The 22,637-nt window shown below is 37.7% G+C and overlaps 1 long non-coding RNA gene across 1 annotated transcript in view; it reads right to left on the minus strand.

The window, feature by feature from the left end:
- The window catches only part of LOC120243737, a 44,035-nt gene that overhangs the window by 14,839 nt on the left and 6,559 nt on the right, over positions 1–22,637 (minus strand). The window contains exon 2 of the long non-coding RNA XR_005531383.1: positions 5,653–5,775. This is a non-coding gene — a long non-coding RNA (uncharacterized LOC120243737). The remainder of the gene's footprint in view (positions 1–5,652; positions 5,776–22,637) is intronic.

Genomic DNA, 22,637 nt, shown 5'->3' on the forward strand with positions numbered 1-22,637 from the left:
ACCATTTCCATTCCCAGGTTTGTTGGTAATACACAAGAACTACAGGTAAAGGGCAGTGGTAAAAGCCAGGAAGTGAAGGGAAAGCATTCGACGATAAGTGGAGAAGCTGGGGGAAAAGGAAGATGAGAAATATGTGGTATCCATCCTGGGAAGATGCCAGGACTGGATGGAGGATCCTAGGTCATGGTACCAAGATTCCCTCTTCCTCTCACCGGGCATATGACTTTTACAAAGAAGGGAAGGCAAACCATCTTTTCTCCAGGCCAACTTACATCTCTCCACTTCCGTGTCTTGGCCAACAGAAATATTATGCATTGCTTGCCAATAAAAATAGCTAATAGCACTGAGGTTCGTGAATTATATAAGTTGGCTCAAGTAATCTGTGCAGTGACATCCCTTTCACTTGCTTTCTAGTGTGTTCTTGTGGAAGCAAAAGAGGGGGAGGTAGTTTGCAAGGAACTGTGTTTTTACTGCTAAATATGATGATTTCCATGTGTACTCAAGACTGAGTGAACATTTAAAATGACTCACTTCATGACCTATTGTGTTTAAAACATGTTTTACTTTATTTTATTTTATTATTTATTTTATTATTTTATTTTGAGAGAGAGCATGCAAGCAGGGGACAGACAGAGAGAAAGGGAGAAAGAGAATCCTAAGCAGGTTCCACACTATCAGCACAGACCCCTACGGGGGTGGGGGTGAGGCAGTCGAACCCACAAACCTTGAGATCATCACGTGAGTCAAAACGAAGAGTCAGATGCTCAACCGACTGAGCCCCCCCAGGCTCCCCTAAAACATGGTTTTAAAAGTATCAAGCTCTTTGCCTCACCACACATCCAAAAGTATACTGCTGTGTATTTCTTACTTTCTGAAACACAAATCTGGGAAAATAAACGGGAGTTTGTGGCACAGCAGCGCATATCATCCTCTATGTCCACAGATGGGAAAAGAGGTTGGGCCAAGCTGCTTCCCGTCATCCTCGCATCGTTTGCCCGGATTTCTCATGTATCACTGTGTGATATTTTATGGTTATAAAGCACCACTCTAGACTTTGATTCTCATAACTGAGGTGGACAGCTGTTACTCAGTTTATAGATAGAGAAAGAAGTCCTCTTACACAGTATTCTGAATGGGAGTAGATTTATGAACTACCTTTCTCAGAGAAAATTGCCTGCAAAAGCACAGCATTTCTTACGTGCAAAACTGTGCACTCTTCCTTGGTTCTTGTCATATTAAATCCAAGCACCTTGGCCTGACTTTTAAATCCCCCCAGCTCAGATCTGTGGTGATACCCTGCGAATCAAACCTTTGGAGTTCACCAATTTTTCTTAACAGAGTCAGGCATATCCCTAGAGGAGAAAGGTGTATGTAAAATTAAACACTGATTAGGTCGGCCACGCCTACCTCCTATGGTTTCCCCAGTTTATTGATGAGACCACACATCTAATGTATGAGAAGTGTGATTTGAACTGAATGCCATCTCTTTCGTGTCTGCTCTATATCTCCCTGTCAGCCCCACACATGCCTTGTTGAGATGTCCTGCAAAAGTGATCATCTAATATTCCCAAGAGCGCACCAGTCCATCGTTAACATGCTCCCAGAAAACAGCAGGCGAAACTATAGGTTCACAGTTCCCACTGAGAAGATGGGCTCAGGTGTCCCCAGCAACAGCCAAGGGTCAGCGACCCTCGTCCGAGAAAAATATTTTTAGTTATATTTTTTCAAGAAATAAAATTAAGGTCGGTGAGGAGGGCTTGTCTTTCTAAGACTAAATTCAGCTTTCAGTTGTACTTGTAGAATTGACAGTATTTTCTACAGTGCTTTAAGGGGACAAAAAGCTTGCAGAGAATAAAAGATGGGGATTTATTACACTGCTATTACTTCGCAGCTTTTTATTATTATATTTCCTCTTAATTCTATTTAAAAATCCATACTCTGTTTGAAAACAGATTTTTTATTAGGTTTTCAACTTATATTAATGCTTTTCACCACGTTTAAAATATCACAGCATTATATTTCACTCGTCATTTAGGATAAGGTAGAATATATTCTTTTGCAGCCTTATGCATCTATTTCATGGAAATTGCAAACACAGAAAGTAGGCAAGCATGAAATGTATGTGTTGTTCCACCTTTCAAAAAATCTAGTTTTCCTAGTACTAAACAAAATGTCATATAAATACAAATGTAAATTAGTTGAACATGGGTTTTAATAATTCACTCCCCTATTCTCTCTGAACGCCAATATTTTTAAATAAAGTCCCATAGTGAAGTTGATTAGCAGCAGTAAGACAGGCAAAGACCTAAAGATGATTGAATAAGTAGAGAATAAAGCAGGATGTAGATCCTTTGATAAAGTTTAGAGAGGTTAAGTAGAAATACAAGAAACAGAAAAATTTGATTTTGAGCTAAAGAGGCAGAACATTAAATTAGATCAATATGGATATGGGAAACAGAATGAAAGAAAACATGATATAGGAACGAGATCACTCAACATTCATCTACAAAATGAATCTTGGCATTAGCATTATAATAAGTAGAAAAGGAAACAATTTCAGGTGAATCTAACCAAAACTTACACAGCATCTAATGTAGGAAAGATATGGAGGACCCAAAGTTAAATCCAAACATGTCCCTCCCATTAAGGAGATTTCTGACCAAAAAATACTAGAGATACATAAATACTTAAAATTCAAAGAGGAGTATGTTCAGTGTTCCTAGGAATAGAATGAATAAATGTGATGTGGAAAGAATAGTTCCCTATTAACATCCATTATAAGATTAGAAAGTCATATCACGGAGTTTAAGTGTAAAAAGGAAAATGAGAATCAATCAAGCCTAACTTCTTTACTCTATAAATGTAAAAACTGAGGACTAGAGATACTAGGGACCAAAATTTCTTGAAAGACACACAGTGCTGGTAACAATACGGTCTGATGCGGGAACCCCAGTCTCAAAGCTCCATGTATCATTTTGTCACTAAAAACAGTGTTAAATGACACTTACATAATAGAACATGATAAGCTAATTTCTGATGAATGTGCATGACATTACTTTGTGTTGTTTGCACTTCTGTGAGGTTTAGGATTCCCTCCCCAGCACCACAAAAAATATTTATTGATTGTGTTAACTTCTATAAATATGTTAGAAATTCAGACACAGGGACAAATCAGTCAGGAATTTGTCAAGAGCATTGCCCCCTCACTCGCTCAAAACCATCGCACTAAGCTGGTAGCTAGAAATATAAATTGTGAAGCAAAGGAGTATTGAACATGGGGAAACAAGCCTAAAGGAAATGAAGATTGTGATGACGAAGAGCCGCGCATGATTTAATAAACAGGAAAAATAAACGAGGAGAAAACAATTCATCCCTGAACATAAATGAGATAAAAATTGACTGTTTTTCTCTCACTGAATTATGTTTGCCTGGTTATTACCTCATGTTCTTCCTTGGAGATGATTCTCCTGAGGTGGCACCGAGGTAAGGCCTGGAGGCCCCAGGAGCCTGCTTCTTCCTCCTCTGAGGTAAACTTCCCTCAGGGGTTGAAGCACCACGTGAGCCCTTGTTACCACACCCAGAGAGGAGCCATTGAAGAGCCAAGCCAGAGGCTGGAAAAGCAAGGCCAGGCCTGTTTGTCTCTGGCACTCCCCACTTTCTCCATCCTTCTCTCTCCTTCCTTGATCCAGCACCCTTGCCCTCAGTCCCCAAAGCCATCCCCAAGTCCTCTGGGATCTCTTTGAAGGGTCAATGGACTGCAATGTGAATTTACTGTTTGGGGGAGAACGAGAATTTAAGAAAAGAAACCCTAAAAAATAATCTCTCGTTATAGATGATTCTGGGATGAGAGAGAAAATTTTGACCTCCGGTAGCTGGGAGGAGTGACACTCAAACTTCTATGCTCTTATATCCCCTAAAAGAATTTGAAAGTTGGGGTGCCTGGGTGATTCAGTTGGGTAAGCATCCAACTCTTGATTTCCACTCAGGTCACGATCTAACAGTTCGTGGGTTCGAGCCCCACTGTTGGTGCAGAGCCTGCTTGGGTTTCTCTCTCTCCCTCTCTCTCTACCCCTCTCCCACTCTCTCTCTTCTTTCTCCCTCAAAATGAATAAAATAAACTCTAAAAGAAAAGAATTTTGAAAGTCTGTGTGATTTTTTAAACTGAGAGTAAACCATTTGCTTAAGTCTACATACTTGTAAAGGACATAATTTCTAGCATATGGCAAGTATTGAAATTTAAAATATGATATCACACTTTTGAATGTTTATAACAGCAAACTGATACCATTGTCAACTGAAAATTTTACTAAAAAGCACTTCTTAATGGTTAGAAAATTAACATTTCTTTCCTTAAAATTGCATTATCATTTCACTTCTCCCACAGAAAAAATTCTATGGGAAAAATATATTATTTTGTAACATATTGTTTTTCTTAAATAGTTATTATTCATTATCATGCTTTCCTGCAAATATATATTTCACATATATTATATATTTCATATATACATTATTATTACACATGTAAACATACAAATATATTTATAAATACAATAAATATTTTGTGTATGTGGTTTTCGTTTCAGAGACTAAAAAGCTCTAAATGATAAAAAGAAAATTTTTTCAGTATTACAGTTATTGTTAATACACCATTGGTCAGCATGATGTAAATGTATACTTTATGGATAATAATAAAATATTAAAGTTAAATTTTATTAGAAAGGCATTTCTTAATGAGATCTATGGAGCTTTCATTCCTCAATCAGTGCATGTAACCATGGGTAAACAATACTTATTGATAAAATGGGAGGATTTAGCATCAACTCAATTCTTACTTTTTCATTTTTATACATAACACACAAGCATTTGGTTCCATAAACAATTAGATGAGAATGAAAAGAATTTTGACATAATAACATCTCTCAGTTTATTACACTAGTTCTGAGGTCCCTGACAAAAATCATCACAGCCAACGATTCAATTTGGACCTTCTTTGTGTTGAAAGCAAAAAACTGGGATCACATTCACTTGTAAATGAATTTGTTACTAAGCAATTATAATTATTCACTTTCTTAATATCCACGCCAGTTTTTCCCCTGATACCCTTCCACCATGCCCACAGGCTTTTACATGTCAGAGCAATGCACCATCATGTGGTTCTGTGCAGGTGACGGATTTTCCCTTCTCTTGCAGAGTGGGGGAAACGAGGTGGGGAATGATGGGAGAGGGCTCTGAGCATGACCTCAGCCATACTCAACAGGTAGTCAGTCAAGGAAAAGAGTATATGGAATTTGAATATGGAGAAATAAATTCCTTTGAAATTCATGGTGTCCCTGTACCCTTTGGGAAATGTTTGTGTTGGCCCAGGGGTACTTAACATCCAGCGAGGTGACTATTGATTTATAGTGTCACTTAACACAGAAGAGGTAAAATTTGACTTTGGCTTTCTTAACCTCCCTGTTCTTTCTCTTGAGGTGGCCCTTTTGCTTTCCTTATATTTTCTGGGACCTTATATTCTTTTTGTGAAGGAAACACCTAAAACTCATTTATTTTAAAGCATGATGATTGATAATGGCCCAGGCAGTACATTTTACACTAAAATTTATGGATTTGTGTATTAAAAGGAATCAACACCTTAATATTAGATAAATGAACTTTGATGGCGGATTTCCAGGCATTCATCAAACAAGACAGAGCTTGAGCAATGATCTTCCTCTCAAGGCACTTCACACAGGAGCTTATCTGCTCAGAATCCCACGTTGACTTATTGGTTGCCTGCTGGAAACAATAGTGGTAAGTACCTGCTTCAAAATAGTAAAGACAGCTTTGTACATCATTTGACATACAATGGCCAAGGTATCACCAAAAAGTGAAGGCTTTATAAAGCAGAGGAGATTTAAGCTGAGTGAAGAACAGTGGTTCCTAAGATTTTAAGAATCATGGTACTCTTGGAAGAATCCAGATACCCATGATTTGGCCCTTTCAAACTTACAAACGGATTCGTCTACATGCCTGTGGCCATGGAGTTTAGAATCTCCACACTTTCCAAAGGGCAAATGCAGACTTGCAAGGTAGATGAGAACACAGGAGTATTTCATGCAGAAAAGCAGCACACACAAAGATCCAGACATGGTGTGTTTAATCAATTGCCACCAGGTCTGTGTAAAATGGAATGCATTACTGAGAAATGATGGTTGAAGATAATATCAAGAAAATAAGTTAAACCGGCTTAAAATTTTAAAAAAAACCTGTTTTGTTTCATTTTGTTTTTTTAAACTGGTTGTGGATATCTTTAGCTTCATTCAATGGCAGAATTACGATAATGTTCGAGAAAGATTGCTACAGTGTTCAGATAGCTCTTTAAAAAAAGACTTTAGGGAGAGCCTGGATGGCTTAGTCGGTTGAGCGTCCGACTTTCGCTTAGGTCATGATCTCGAGGTTTGTGGGTTCGAGCCCCGCGTCGGGCTCTGTGCTGACTGCCAGCTCAGAGCCTGGAGCCTGTTTCGGTCTGTGACTCCTTCTCTCTCTGACCCTCCCCTGTTCACGCTCTCTCTCTCTCCCCTAAAAATAAATAAAAACATTAAAAAAAATTTTTAAATAAAAAAAAAAAAGAAAACAACACAAACCCAAACCTGAAACCAAAGGTGAGCAAGACTTTTCTAACGTACTAATAATGTACAAATAATGTTCTCAAATATGGCTTCATTCATGTGTAAATAGAGCATTCTTTTATTTCANGAGCCTGGAGCCTGTTTCAGTCTGTGACTCCCTCTCTCTCTCTCTCTGACCCTCCCCTGCTCACGCTGTCTCTCTCTCTCTCTCTCCTAGAAATAAATAAAAACATTTTTTAAAAAATGACTTTAGGGGATACCCGCGTGGCTCAGTCAGTTAAGCATCCAATTTTGGCCTAGGTCATGATCTCAGGGTTTGTGATCCGAGCCTGTTGTCAGGCTCTGTGCTGAGAACTCAGAGCCTGGAGCCTGCCTTCAGATTCTTTGTCTCCCTCTCTCTCTCTCTCTCCCCCTCCCCCACTCACATTCTGTCTCTCTCTCTCTCTCTCTCTCTCTCTCAAAATAAACATTAAAAAAATTTTAATGACTTTGAAAAAATAATGAAAATTAAAATGAAACATGACTTTGGTTATAATCCAGTTAGAGAAGCTGGATTAAAGGGAAAATTACTGGAAGCAAAGGGGGTAGTTAAATACTCCTAAAATACGCCATGAGAGTTTGGATAATGGCACACATCATACTGTAGCCATGGAGACTATAAGGGAGGAGTGCATTCCAGAAATATTAAAAAGGTAGAATTGGCATGACTGCATACTCAAATACATGGGAGATGTGAGATAGGAGCAAAAGAAGTAGATTTTTGTTTTTTGCATCAATATCCCTATGACAACAATAGTATTTACGGAATGCCTACTGTGTATGCAACAGCATCTTAGACACTTTGCATTTATTATTGTTGATCATCACCACTACCCCGCGAGGTCCATTTTATTGTTCAATTTTGCAAGAGAAAATTGTGGCTCAAATACATTAAAAGACTTACTTAAAACCACAGAGTTAGACTGTGCCAAAGTGATAATCCAAGCCAGATTTTCCTAATTCTACAATCCACTACTCATAAAAGAGTTAAAGCTTTGGGGAATGAGAAATTACCATCTATTTATACATGGCTCGTAATTTTCAAAGAATTTATATGCCCATTTTCTCTTTAGGTCCTCAAAAAGTCCCTCGTTATGGGATGATAGAAAGGATATATTATTATTAATCTCCATTTCACAGTGGAAATGGACTTGCTCAAAGTCATACAGTTCTTAAATGCCAAGAATAATGGTGGGTCTCCATTCCAGTCCCCATCCTGTTTCTCTGCTGTATCATCTCACATTTTTCCTACCTCATAGCTACAAACTATACTCTTTATCTGAAATAGCTGGCTAGCTTGTAAATGTGAATTAGTATCAAGAGAGACCTAGTGAGAATATAGTTCAGCCTAACTCTTGGCCAACTAGTTTGATCCACGAATGAATGCCATAGGGGTGATGGACATTTAAAAGAAATCTATAGACCCTCACTCTCTCATTCTCTCTCTCTCTCTCTCTCTCTCTCTGTCTCTCTCTCTCTCTCTCTCTCTCACACACACACACACACACACGCACGCACACACCATTATGCCAACTTTTGCCATAAAGAATGTAAAACAGAGGAACAACAGAACCCAATTTTCTTAAATCCTTTCAAAAGCCCAGTTTTATTTTCAAATATCCTCAGGGACTGAGTTCACAGGCTTAAACTTCTACATGAGAAATTTAAGTTAAATGTAAGGAAGAATTTTCTGAAATCAGGAATTATAAAACACAAAAATGGCTTGCCACTAGAGATCATAGCATTTCTGTCTTTGAAAGGCTATAAAATAGTAGAGGCTGCCCTTTGCCTGCAGTGGTTTCGATATGGTTCTAAATGGAAGTAGCCTCTTTGGGAAAGTGGTGGACCAGGTGACCTTTCACAGTCTCTTTTAGTCTCTAAATTTCATTACTCTGTAATCTTATTAAAGAGATCAAATACATGCAATAATGCCCACTCATTCAGAGGTCAAGCTTCTGGAAACCTCAGGAGTTGATATATAGCCTTAAACTTAAAAGGAAAAAAATGAGAAAAAGGAAGCTCTCAAGCATGAAAAGATATTAACTATTACACTCAGATCATTATACTTATTCTACTGGAAAGGTAAAGCCACTCTCAGATCTCTTCTGGAGAACTGTGTGTAAAATAGGACACTAGACAAGGATAACAGTGCAAAAAAGAAACAAATTCCAGAGGAAAGAATAGAAGAATTCAGTTCATTTTAAAGAATCTGAGTCTTCTATATCCCAGAATCCCTTAAACATCACTGTGATAGATTACTACTCAACTATTTTTCCATAATTACCCTAAACCTGTATGAAAAGCTTGAATTATTTTAACTTTTGACTGCTTAAGAAGGCAGAGGTACATATCTTTATTTACAAAATTTTATATCTATTTATAAAAATTTACAAAAATTATTAGAGTTTGAAAATTAAGACCTTTAAAGGAGCAAGCCTAGATGCATAGAAAATTTGCTTGTATGAAAGACATCCTTTTTCAGTTATGCTGGGTAAGTATGTATGTTTTATTGTCTTATATTTTTAACAACATATTTTGAGAATCTGTTAGTAACAGGAAAAAAATCAATATAACAACAATAAGACAACTCCAAGATAATGGACCCTATTTTGGAGAGTAGCATGGCCATTCCATGGGTTACTCTGACCATCGACTTTACATCTAAATCACATTTAATGTGTTGTAGTTTGTTTTTAGATGCACATTCCTCATAAGCTCATTGTTCTTTACTTACACTTCCAACAAATTATTTATTCATATACCCACTTTTCCAAAAGAGTTCAGGTGGCTTACAGAAACAATTACAATACAACAAAATGAAAATAAAGAAATAAATCAATAAGGAATTTGGGATTTAAAAAGCAGGTGGGTAAAGTCTATTGAATTCAAGTACAGAATTAGATCGCAAACACTACACTACTATATCATGCCCTGTACCAAGAAGTGGCCAAATTGTGTTATACTTTTCTTTTTTGGCTTAATTATTTATTATCAGTTCAGCCTGACCACCAGCTCTTCTAAAAGTTGAAAATATACTTCAAAATTTCTTCTCCCTATTGTCCATGTTCGAGTTCACCAGGGAGGAGCACCCACATGGGTTTAGAAGGCAAAGGAAAAAAGAGTCCAGGGTGTATGGAAGCTATGAGCAGCCATGTGACTCTAATAACTTTCTATTGAGTTTTTGAGAATCACTTATTTTGCTGCTTCAGCTTGAAATCTTCAATAGTGACAGCCCTCATAACCTGAAAGTTCTCTAGCAGTTGTGTAAGCCTCTAACTCTCCAAACTATCTCCTTCATACTTGGACCATGTAGAGTGGCTTCTGTTTTCCTGTTCAAGTCCTGGCGGATACAGTTCCTGAGAGGCCAAAGCAGAGACAAAACCTACTAATCACGTATTTAACTCACTGTATGTATAAAACAAATAGAAACCATTTGCTGAAAAGAAACCTAGGTTGTCCTGTTACAGGACACTGAAAGAAATGTTTCCTGGAGTTCTCAGAAGGATGTATTGAAGGAGTGCTTGACAAGAGTTTTTACAATATGTACAATTGGGTCTTTCCTATAGTATTTCTCATAATGTCCCTCAGTGCAAGCTGATGGCATAAATCCAAAATGCGATTCTGTACCAGTCACTCTACAAGGGGCTGAAATAATGCAGATCAACTATGCAGTTCTCTGATGGCCTGGTTGAATCCAAGTATAAACTTTAGAAAAACTGAAAGGATAGATTTATAGTTTAACCTTAGGGAATTTTCTATAAATACTATTTCATACTATAAGAAAATATCACCGGCACCTGGGTGGCTTAGTCGGTTAAGCATCCGACTTTCGCTTAGATCATGATCTCGCGGTTCGTGGGGTCGAGCCCCGCGTCGGGCTCTGCGCTGACTGCCAGCCCAGAGCCTGGAGCCTGTTTCAGAGTCTGTGACTCCCTCTCTCTCTGACCCTCCCCTGCTCACGCTGTCTCTCTCTCTCTCCTAGAAATAAATAAAACATTAAAAAAAATTTAAAAAAAAAAAGAAAATATCACCAACAAAAAAGGAAAAAAAACAAGAATTCATGAGGCTTTAATACCAGACCATGATTTATAAACCTAGGAAAAAACTCAGCTTTAAGACCTTGGGTTCTACAACCTCACCTATGAAATTCATCCTTCAGGTATTTATGAATATTCCAGACTCTTCCCTATTATTAATTTGCTTAAGCAGCTCAGTAATGAAAAAATTTTTAATTAGGTTTGAACTTGAAAATTTCACAAATGATGTCTTTACTAGCCTTGCCAAGGTTTTTTTTTTTTTTTCCCCTTACCTGGCAATCCATGTCAAATCAAGCACTAAAAGAATGACCCTAAGTATTGAGCTAATAAAACTGCCATCCATTTATCAGCAATTTTTGACAATTATATAATAATAATCTCATATAGCTGAAGATTGGTACCAGATTAAAAGTCCTTTGGCTCCTTCTGTTTTCTCATTCCTTGTATCTCTGTCATCATTCCTACCATGAGAGCAAAATGACCCTGGAATATCTCTGTCAAGTACTCCAGATTAAACTGAAGGGGAAAATGGTTACTATCTACACAGTCCAGAACTTCCAAATTAGGACACTAGTGTACAGAATAGAGACTACCTGTAACAAGTTTTATGGATTTGAATTGAGACAGAAAAAGGAGTAAAATACCCTAAGTAAGTTCATGTGTCTCTAACACTTTTTTTAAATAAATAAATGTAGTGGGAATATTTGCATCTTGATAAAGTCCCTATTCCTAAAGAAATGACTTACAGGAACCAACTGAGGTCCCCTTCCTCAGTAGTTTCAGCCATCAAAGTCAATACCATGCCTGGTATTCAAGTAATCCGACAAAAATTGAATTTCTTAAGTAACCATTTGCTAGGTATCCATTATATAATCAACATTAAAACGGAAGATAATTAACAAAGATAGCAAAAGTCTTCTACTTTTGAAGTTTAACTATATTGAGGGAAGGGAGACAAAAAAATAAGTGAAATTTGTGTAAGTAAAATGATGATAAGTCCTGTGAATAAAAACTGAGAAACAAAGTGAGATAGAAAGTTTAGAAACTGAAGGGAAAAGGATGGGATGCAAGCTTGCATGGTTGGGGAAATCTCACTGAACAAGTAACAAAAGAACTGAAAGAAGTGAGAGAGCAAACCATGTGAACATCCAGGGAATTCTTTAGCCTTAGATAAAGAAACCATTGGCTAAGACTTTAGGGTGTAGAGCTCAAGCTGAGGCCAAAATGACGTTAACATTGCTATCTGCACATTTGGTAATTATCTTATAAAATTAGTGCTTTGGAAGAATGAAGGCATAAAGACAGCAATCACATGGAGGGCAAAACTGTGCACAGGGAAGCCAGGGGCCACAGGTGTGGAAATGAAGATGAGAGAGAGCTGTTCAGGCAAAGATCAAGAACCGTGTTACTGGTTAGGAGCCAGCTGCAATGTGGAGTCATCTGGGAGAAGTGCAGATGCCTTCTTCCCCAAAACGTGAGAAAGCCCACTTATCCATGAAATGAAGCCTAACATTAGTCTTTGCTATTGGGTGAATGGAAGCCAGCTAGATGCAGGCAATGGGGTTACAGTGTTGTTAGTGTTGTTGACTAAAGTTAAGAACTTTTTCTCTAAGGATTCCATCATGCTAGCATTCACTCTGGTTTATCCAGAACACAGACCACAGTAGGAGATGAAAGGCTCACAGTACAGGAGCATTTAGGATTATAGAACTCTAAATGCTAATTCCTAGGCATGGAGCACTGTGATTGGATAAATTGAGTAAGTAACTTTGCTAGGTCTCAATTTCCTCATCTGTAATACAGACATAAATAAAAGCTGAAGAGGTTTGTGAACATTACAAACAATGAAAGTAAACTGCCTGGCACATGGGAAATATATGGTAAATGATTTGTTATTATAATAAGGTATTCCTAAGAAACATTCTGATATTAGTATAGTTTGTTTGGCATCTTGAAGAGTTCCATTGACCATTCTGCATCCTCCCTTCTATATTTACATGTAATATAGTTAACATGACTTTTATTAAAAGTCTGAATCCAAAAGAATGACTGAAAGTGGAGACTTTTGACAATGTGACAGGAAGTGAGAGGGGATATTTTTGAAATTAATATTTAACATATGTCAAGCCATTCTACAGAAGTGGCCAAATAATTTGTCTACTCAGAGTCTCAGCCTCAGGAACAATTTCTTTTTTTTTTTTTTTAATTTAAATCCAACTTAGTTAACATATAGTGTAATAGTGATTTTGGGAGTAGAATTTAGTGATTCATCACTTACAAATAACCCCCAGTGCTCATCCCAACAAGTGCCCTCCTTAAAGCCCATCATCCATTTATCCCATCCCTCTCATCCAACAACCCTCCAGCAAACCTAAGTTTGTCAGGAACAACTTCTTATTATTATTTCTCCTTCATTTTGTTACAGCCCATGGCTCCCCTCTCTACGCCAGTACTAACTGGCAATCTTACAGGACCATAAATCACCCCCAAGAGTTAAGTGAGAGAAAGGAGGAAGAAGAGTTGCTCAACAGGGATTCAGCCAATCAATGGTTACTTAATAACCTCTGACTATTCTGTTCAATTCAACATGCATGAATTATGTCAAGCACTGTGGATGGGTATAATTATAAGAATGTTCTTTGTGCTCTGGGGACACACCATCTGGCTACAGAGATTAGAGTTAACCACATAAATCAGTTAGGGAATAATAATAATAACAATAATAATGCATATTTTGAGCTATTGCTATACTAGCTGTTCTAAATGTGTTGTGTCCAATCCCTACAACAAACTTAGGAAGTAGGTATTTTTATACTCATTTTATAGTGGAAGAAATGAATTTGGACAGGTTGAGTAGCTTTTCTGGTGTATGATGGTGTGCAATATTGAAGAGCACATTAACTGTGAACATGACTTTATAGATAAGTGCACGTGCCATTGATATTCTAAAGGGCTACCATGCACAGAATAAAGGGACAAATGAGGAGACAACATATGAAAAAGAAGAATGCTAAGGGACGGAAAAAAGGAAAAAGGCCAAGTAAATTAATTGATATATTGGTCAAAGGATACGTCTATCTCGATTACATCAAATATATGCACTTCTGTGGTGTCTTGGGATTCTCCAGTGAAGCAGTACGCATAGGTTATATGCAAGAGGAGATTTATTAGGGGAACAGGCTCAGGCTGTTATGGAGGCCAAACAGTCCCATGATCTGCTAACCTGTAAGTTAGGGAACCAGGAAAGCTGGAAGTGTCATTCAATTGAGTCCACAGTGCTGAGAACCCGAGGGGCTGCTGGTAGAAGGCCTGTCATCCAACAACCAGAGAACCAGGAGCTTCAATGTCCAAGGACAGCAGAAAAAAGACATCTCAGCCTAAAAGGAGAGAGACTTTACCCTTTGTGTTCCATTCCGGCCCTCAGCAGATTGGATGGCGCCTTCCCACACTGGTGAGGGCAGATCTTCATTACTCGGGCTATTGATGCAAGTGCTACACTCTTTCTGAGATACCCTCACAGACACATCTAGGAATAATACGGTACCAGCTATCTGGGCATCCGTCAGCCCCGTCAAGCTGACACATAAAATTAACCATCATATATGGAGCACCTTTATGGTGGTCAAGAAACTATGTTAAATGCTATGAAGACAAGACTTTAGGAGACATTTTCAACCTAGGTGGAATGGGAGTGAGGGCAAAGGGAAATTAAATAGTAAAATATTTAAAGTATTATTTAATACTAGGAAACATGTATGAGAATGTTCATAGCAGCATTGCTAATTTAACAAAGAAGGGAAGAAAACCAAAATCTGCCTCAGTAGAAAATCAGATAAACAAACTGTAGAATATTCATCAAATGTGGCATTCTACAGTAGCAAAAATGAATTAACTACTGTACATGCTATGTGCTATATGACCTTTACAAAGATAATACTGAGGAACAAAAACCACGCTTTTGAAAAATAAATGACACCATGTATAAATGTTAAACATATTAAACTGAAAAAAAACTAATTTTAGAGATACATATGTCATAAAATTTCTGACAGAACATAGGCAGTATGCACCCAGAAAAATACATAGTGACAGTAGGGAAGTTCTATTTCCTAAGTGTATAGTTACTTATATATATTCTATAATACATATATCATATATATCAATTATTTGAATGTATATAATATTTCATAGTAATATGAAAAAGCAACTTTAGATAGTTTTTGATATCTTTTATGATACACAACACATTGTATCATAAGGCAGAATAGAATTAAGTAGCCAATAATAATAGTAATGGATAACAGTGTGATTTGCATACTAAGTATCGGTAACTTAATTCATTCAATCCTCACCACAGACCCTTAAGGTAGGTGCTGTTATTAGCATCATATTATAGGATAATAATGGAAGAAAACAAGGCACAGAGTTTAGACTGCCAGACTCCAGAGCCCAGGCAATAACTGCTATAGGAGTTCCAAGAAGTGATATTATGGGTGGAGAGAGGTCAGGACAAATTTCATGGAAAGCTATGATTTCTGCTTTATGGAGAGAAAGTTGAGTTTGAATAAACAGAGTGAGTAGTTAGAGATTCCCTTAGACCTCTAAAACAAATTATTTTTTTCTTTAATCCATTGTAATCTGTTTAAATGAAATATTCTATGAAAAAAATCACAAAACCCATGAAAGAAGAGCGGCTCTGAACACAAGAGTGGGAGTTTCTTTCCTTCGGTGACCCTTTCTGTCCTCAGCACTCCCAAACTCTAAATGCTCTTCAGAATTTGAAAAAAAAACTGCTCAAAGCCAATCCTCATCTTTTTTGCCTCACGACTGACACTAAAGGGATGCTAAATTTCATTATTAGTTATTGTTGAACCAAGATGCTTGAGGGTGACATTTCTGATAGAGAATAGATGAATGTGTCTATTTTCCTTGGAATTTTAAGATCTAGAGCACCAAGTTATTGTGAATCAAGGACAAAGATCCAAGACCAGAAAAGGAAGAAGCATCTTGAACGTCCTTTGTGGTCTGATTCTGTTGACCAGGAATATGGTTTCATCACAGAAGCTTGGAGACACAGTTTTATAAAAACATGCAGTGGTTTCTCTCGAGTGTCTGTTCTGCATATTTCTCTTAATTCCGTGGAAGAAAAAAGCAACTAGTCCCAAATGGAAGACAAGAGAGAGAAGTATCTTGATGTAAATATCTTTTCATTGGAACTCACAAACACACACGGAAAAGGAAAGGTATTTCTTTTGGATAAAACAACATAACTAGACAAAAGAAACATAAAGCAGAGGCAATACAATAGTACCTAAGAGATACATTGTAAGCCATTTCAGCTAACATGAACACTTTAGCAGAGCTGGAAAAGCTGGCTGATGGGAAGAAAAGTCAATGAATTTAAATGTTTATCCACAAAGCATGGGAAGATATTGGAATATTGTTGGCAGAGGAACCACCTGTGCTACATTGGTTTTTTGTTTATTTGTTTGTTTGTTTGTTTTGTTTTGTTTTTTAGTGTCCGTGTCTGATCTCCTATTCCTTTCAAGAGTAAAAACTTTTACCTATAACCTGAATAATCATACTTAGGGTGAGAAAAGGGTAGAAAGCATTCACTAGAAAAAAATAATCATAAAATCTTATGAAAAATAACTCTCACTTAGGTGAAAAAAAATCTCTTAGATCACAAAGTTCAAAACCAAGATGAGATTGTAAGAAATGTATATACTGCAAGCATCTGTCTTTGTCAAGTATTTCCAGTGGTACAACATTATTGCAAAGGAGAATAAAGGTCGTTCTAGACACACTCCAGGAAAACTGCTGTATATTGGTGTCTATCTATAAATGCCTTCTCAACATTTAACTAAATAGCAAATGTTATTGTCAGTGTCAAGTTCTGCAGATTATAAGAATATTTTTACAACAGTGCACTTTTCTAACATGTTTATAAACAATTCAGCATTTGATCTATTTGACGCCAAGCAACTTTGACCTTCACAATGCTGACATCTTGTTTTGTTAAGGCGTAGGCACAGTTTATGCCACAAAAAGATTTAATTGCAGGTCCTATTAATTCACAATTTCTGCTGTGTTTGAAGATTTTTGCATTTTCTTTGAATTGAAATTAAAAAGGCAGACCTATGCACATAGCATGTTCTTCTAAAAGTGGCCCACTTCCCTCTCTGAGCTATGGCACTGAAAAAAGAGAATGTTTGAAAAACATCAGCATGCTTAAAGAATAATATTTCTGCAATTTTCATGATGGAACATTAAAATCACCTTCAACGTGATTTTATGATTCACTCTATTATAGATGACTATTGTAGTTTGGTTTGCAAGAACAACAAGATAGAGCCTAAGAAAAATCAAAATTTATACCTAAGACCAGAAAACAGCTTCCGTGCTGTTTCTTAAAAACAATATTCCTTCTTCCTCTTAAAAAAAATATTAACATTTTAGTATAAGCTGTTTCTTGTCACAAATTCTGTTAGGATCTTGGACTCTATTTCAAAAAAACAAAATATAATTTTTGTCATCATTAATGTAAACAATAAACTGTTAAGGATAAGGCATGTCACACATAACTCATTTATATCTAATACTCTAAACTAGCAACAATGATTTATTAAGAGACAATTTATTAATACTTTACTTTTAACTATATCAAGAAAAAGAGTTTCAAAAACTGTCTGAAAATAAAATTTAGCTAATTCTCATTATTTATTCTTCATTCTCCATAACCAAATGAAATGTTTTGAGTTCAGTATACCAGTGAGTATTCTCACCCATAAGTGTATTTAATAGTATTGTTATTGAATTGCATAAGATATAATTTAAATGCATACTTTTATTTCTATTGAAATATAATTAACATAAGGCATTTTATTAGTTTCAGGTGTGCAATACAATGAATGATTCAACAATTCTATACATTTCTGTTATATCATTTCTTGATAGCACCTTAGACTAGTTTTAGAATATTTTATTTTTTCCAAACTTGAGTGCTAAATATTGTAACATGCCTGTTCTTTATTTAGTGGCCACTTCTGCAAATATATGTATCTTTAGTTTGGATGTATTTATTAGTGAGCCAGTTGGCTTGAGAAAACAGTAATAACAGAATTGTTGAATTGATACCTCTGAAATGCTACCAGAGGGATTTGTTTGCAAATCCCACTAGTTGTCTTCAGAAATATACACTCCTCTAACAGTAGCATTTAGAATCCTATGAATGGGAAGTAGGCAGCTGCAGAGGAAAAAACATCATCGTGCATCTCTATGCTCACTGTAGTCGGTGGATACCTTTAAGTTCAATAGTTGATAGACCTTATCTTCCCTACAGAATACACATCAAAAGAGCACTGAGATACCACCTGACACCAGTCAGAGTGGCTAAAATTAACGACTAAGGAAACAATAGATGCTGACGAGGATGTGGAGAAACAGGAACCCACTGCTGGTGGGAATGCAAACTGGTGCAGCCACTCTGGAAAACAGTGTGGAGGCTACTTAAAAAATTAAAACTAGAGCTACCCTACAACCCAGTAATAGCACTACTTGGAATTTATCCAAAGGATACAGGGGTGCTGATTCATAGGAGCACATGTACCCCAATGTTTACAGTAGTGCTTTCAACAATAGCCAAATCATGGAAAGGGCCTAATGTCCATCAACTGATGAATGGATCAAGAAGATGTGGTTTATATATACAATGGAAGACTACTTGGCAATGAGAAAGAATGAAATCATGCCATTTGCAGCAATGTGGATGGAACTGGAGGGTATTATGCTAAATGAAATAAGTCAGTCAGGGAAAGAGATATCATATGTTTTCACCCATATATGGAACCTGAGAAACTTAACAGAAGACCATGGGGGAGGGGAAGGAGAAAAATAGTTATAAACACAGAGGGAGGGAGGCAAACCATAAGAGACTCTTTTTTATACATGTTTATTTATTTTTAAAAGAGAGACAGAGAGTGAGCAAGGGAGGGGCAGAGGGAGGGAGACACAGAATCTGAAGCAGGCTCCAGGCTCCAAGCCATCAGCACAGAGCCCGGCATGGGGCACGAACCCACAAACTGTGAGATCATGACCTGAGTGAAGTCAGGCACTAAATCGATTGAGCCACCAAGTGCCCCCACAGGAGACTCTTAAAGACGGAACAAAGTGAGGGTTGATGTGAGGAGGAGAGGGGAAGATGGGTGATGCACACTGAGGAAGGCACTTGTTGGGATGAGCACTGGGTGTTGTATGTAAGTGATGAACCACAGGAATCTACCCCCCAAAACCAGGAGTACATTGTATGCACTGTATGTTAGGCATACAATAAATTATATTTAGAAAAAAAGACCTTATCTTCCCTAAAAACTCCTGGTTGGCCTCCCCTGTCAGTGGTATCACCATTAACTCAATTTCCTAAACCAAAGAGATAGGGATCGCTCTCAATGTCTTTATTTCCCTCACCTCTTATATCTAAACAATCACAAAATTGTGCCCACTTTACCCCCAACTCTTCTTATCAAGATCTCATTACCTTAGCCCAGGCCGCATGGTTTACAAAACGGCCTTTTACCTGGGCTCATTGTCTCCAGGTTCATCTTTCTCTGATATGTGCTCCACATTATTAACCATAGATTCTTCATTTAGAAACGTAAGCATGTTGCTTCACTGACTAATGAATCCTAGTGATTATCCAGTGCTTTCAGGATAAAGTGTCCTTGGTGATCTGGCCCCTGATTACCTATTTTCAGCAGTCTGTTAGTCTGTTTGGGCTGCTCTAAGAAAATATCACAAAAGTCTGGGTAGCTTATAAATGACAGAAATTTATTCTCACAGTTTTAGAGGTTAACGGTCCAGGATCAGGGAGCCATCGTGGCAGGGTGAGGGTCCTCATCTTGGTTCATAGCTGGCACGTTCTCACTGTGTCCTCCATAGTGGAGGGGACTTGCACTTTTATAAAATCTCTTTTATGAAATCACTAATCCCATTGATGAGGGTTCTACCTTCATCACCTAATCAACTGCTAAAGGCTCCATCTCCTGATGCCATCACCTTTAGGGGGTAGGATTTCAATATATGGAAGTTGGGAAGAAGCAAATATTCAGACCATAGCATGATCCCATTGGTCTCTCCTATTTTCTAGACCAATGTCATATTGAACCATTGACATTTCTGTCAGTGGTTTCTGTCCTATGCTGTATCTCACCTCTGAACATCTGAATAGGTCATTCCATCTGCCTGAAATGTTCTGCTCTTTCTTACACACTACTGCTCATCCTTCAGAGAGCAGCTCAGAATTCCACTGACTCATCCTCAGAAATCTTTCAGGTTCTGTTAAGTATTCCCACTTTGACCTTACATTGCATACTCATGTTACCTTTGCCATAAAACTTATCTCATTATGTTGCTGTTACCTGTATACTTCTTTCTCTCTCTCTATCCTGCTTGACTGCAAGCCCCTTAGAGCAACGAGAGCATCTTACTTACCACCGAATCCCAGAACCAAGTCAGTATTCTGTGAAGAGTGAGCAGTCAACAAATATAGACAGATGCATTATAGATCAATTTATAGCCTAAGGTGACATAATAAAGAAAACTCTCTTTAAAGAATTCAAAAATAAAGGAACGAATATAAGTGAAGTCCAATGCATTATTCAATAGTAAGACATATACCACTAGCTTTTTGTATGTTTCTGTAGTGTTTATGCCTTGCCTTCTTTGAAAAGATTTTGAGGTAGATTACAATACACATACTTACTGATATTTTTTGGAGCCAGTTGATTTTTTTTTTCATGTCATTTACCTATGTTTCTATGTGCAACTAGGTAAAGCTAATTTTAGCTGGTAAGAGTTGATTGGTCTTGTTTATTCCTTCTTGCAGGTACTATCATTCAGTGAATTTGAAAAATAAGACAGGTTGTCGAAGAAGATAGGAGCTCTCACATAGGTACTAGTACTTAGATTACTTTTAGAAAACATTCCATCAAATCTTGCCTAAGCACTAGGTGATAATGTTTCACATCTGTCTTCAAGTTAGTGAATATTAAAATAAAATGTTCTGGTCTTTCAAACCTCTTTGTTATTCCCATTCCTTCCACTCTGCTTATGGTTATAAAAAATCCACTTCTAATCCTATCGAAACATGGACCAGATGATGTGAACTTTGCATTAGGAAGAGGCAAATTTTCAAATCCTTATTTTTTCCTGAGGCTTGGTTTGTCAAATTTTAAACAATATTTTTGCATGACCATATGATTACAAAGCTTATGAAATTGCGTCTTCATTGTTCTCATTTGAGCTGAGAAGATGCATATTATGCATCAACACGTGACTTCAAAAGATAGTTATAAGAAGTTTATTCTCCCCCAGAACTAATTCACCAGTTAACCCCATTTTACCATTCTCCGTTGAACTGGAACACCTGTGGGCATTTGTTTCTCATAGAACTTGTTCCATGAAGGTGGCGAGCTAGAACCGGGATGAGTCACTTCAACACAAGCTGCGTTGTGGGAGGTTGACTGGGTGACACAGTTAAACCAAAGGTCACATGCTTTCAGATGGAAGAATTTCCTGCAGGGAGTCATGTGGCTGGATGTCTTCTAGGAGCCACGAATTCAATCCTTTGGCCTGGTGTTCGGTTTGTTTCTTCTTTCTTCTCTGTTTGGCTATTAGTGATTGCATAAAAGAGGCCCCAAAGAGCTTCCAAACTGCAGTTACACTATGTGAGGCCACAAACAAACAAAATTAACTGTGCCATTAATAACTGCAGCACATTTTGGAAGAGATCAGGTAGCCTGGCTCTTGCCAAAGTTTCTCAGCCCTTGCTCTCTCTACACTTTGGACCAGGTGATTCGTGATGGTGGGCCACTATCTTTCGTGTTCTAGCAGCCTCCCTCACCTCTATGCACAAAATGCCAGTAACAGCCCCTCCTCCAGCTGTGACAAAATCCATCTCCACACGTCACCAAATCTCCCTGGCCAATGAGGGAGACAATCATACCCAGTAGAAAGCCACTGGACATTGCTACTGCCTTTCAAGTCAGGAGGGTGGCAAGTCATCAGCTGGAATGGAGTTTCCTAAATATTTAATGTATTGGATCTATATCACTGCAACCTTCATATCATGTTATATTGTCTGCTTGCATTTCTGATCCTACTATTACATTTACCCATATTCTGGTGTCCGTGTTATAATTTCCAGCAAAGCCCAACTCTCATTCCCATCCCCTTTGACTTATCAAGCACATTGTTACAGTGACTTGGTCCCTCTCTCCTGCATTGACAAATTCCCCCTCCCTACTGAGTCATTCCTATCTGGTCACAACATGCTGTGTTTCATTTCATCTTAAAAACAAATTTTAAAAATATTAAAAAAACAAAACTGTCCCCTGACTCTACTTCCCACAGATACTGGCCCATATCATCCATCCCCTTTAATTACTCTCCTCAAACGTTCATTAGATTTCACTGTTTTTGAGTCTTTGCCCTCATACTCTCTCTTGAGTCCACTCCAGTTAAGAGTGCATGGTGCCTGACTGCACAGCAAAGGAAACAACCCACAAAACTAATAGGCAACCAACGGAATGGGAAAAGATAGTTGCAAATGACATATCAGATAAAGGGTTAATATCCAAAATCTATAAGGAACTCTCCAAACTCCACACCCGAAAAACAAACAACCCAGTGAAGAAATGGGCAGAAGATATGAACAGACACTTCTCCAAAGAGCACATCCAGATGGCCAACAGACACATGAAACAATGCTCAGCATCCCTCCTCATCAGGTAAATACAAGTCAAAACCACACTCAGATACCACCTCACACCAGTCAGAGTGGCTAAAATGAGCAAATCAGAGAACTCTAGATGCTGGCGAGAATGTGGAGAAATGGGCACCTTCCTACACTGTTGGTGGGAATCCAAACTGGTGCAGCCCCTCTGGAAAACAGTGT

The sequence above is a fragment of the Hyaena hyaena genome, unplaced genomic scaffold, assembly GCF_003009895.1.
Source record: "Hyaena hyaena isolate Hyena2069 unplaced genomic scaffold, ASM300989v1 scaffold_355, whole genome shotgun sequence".
Lineage (NCBI taxonomy): Eukaryota > Metazoa > Chordata > Mammalia > Carnivora > Hyaenidae > Hyaena > Hyaena hyaena.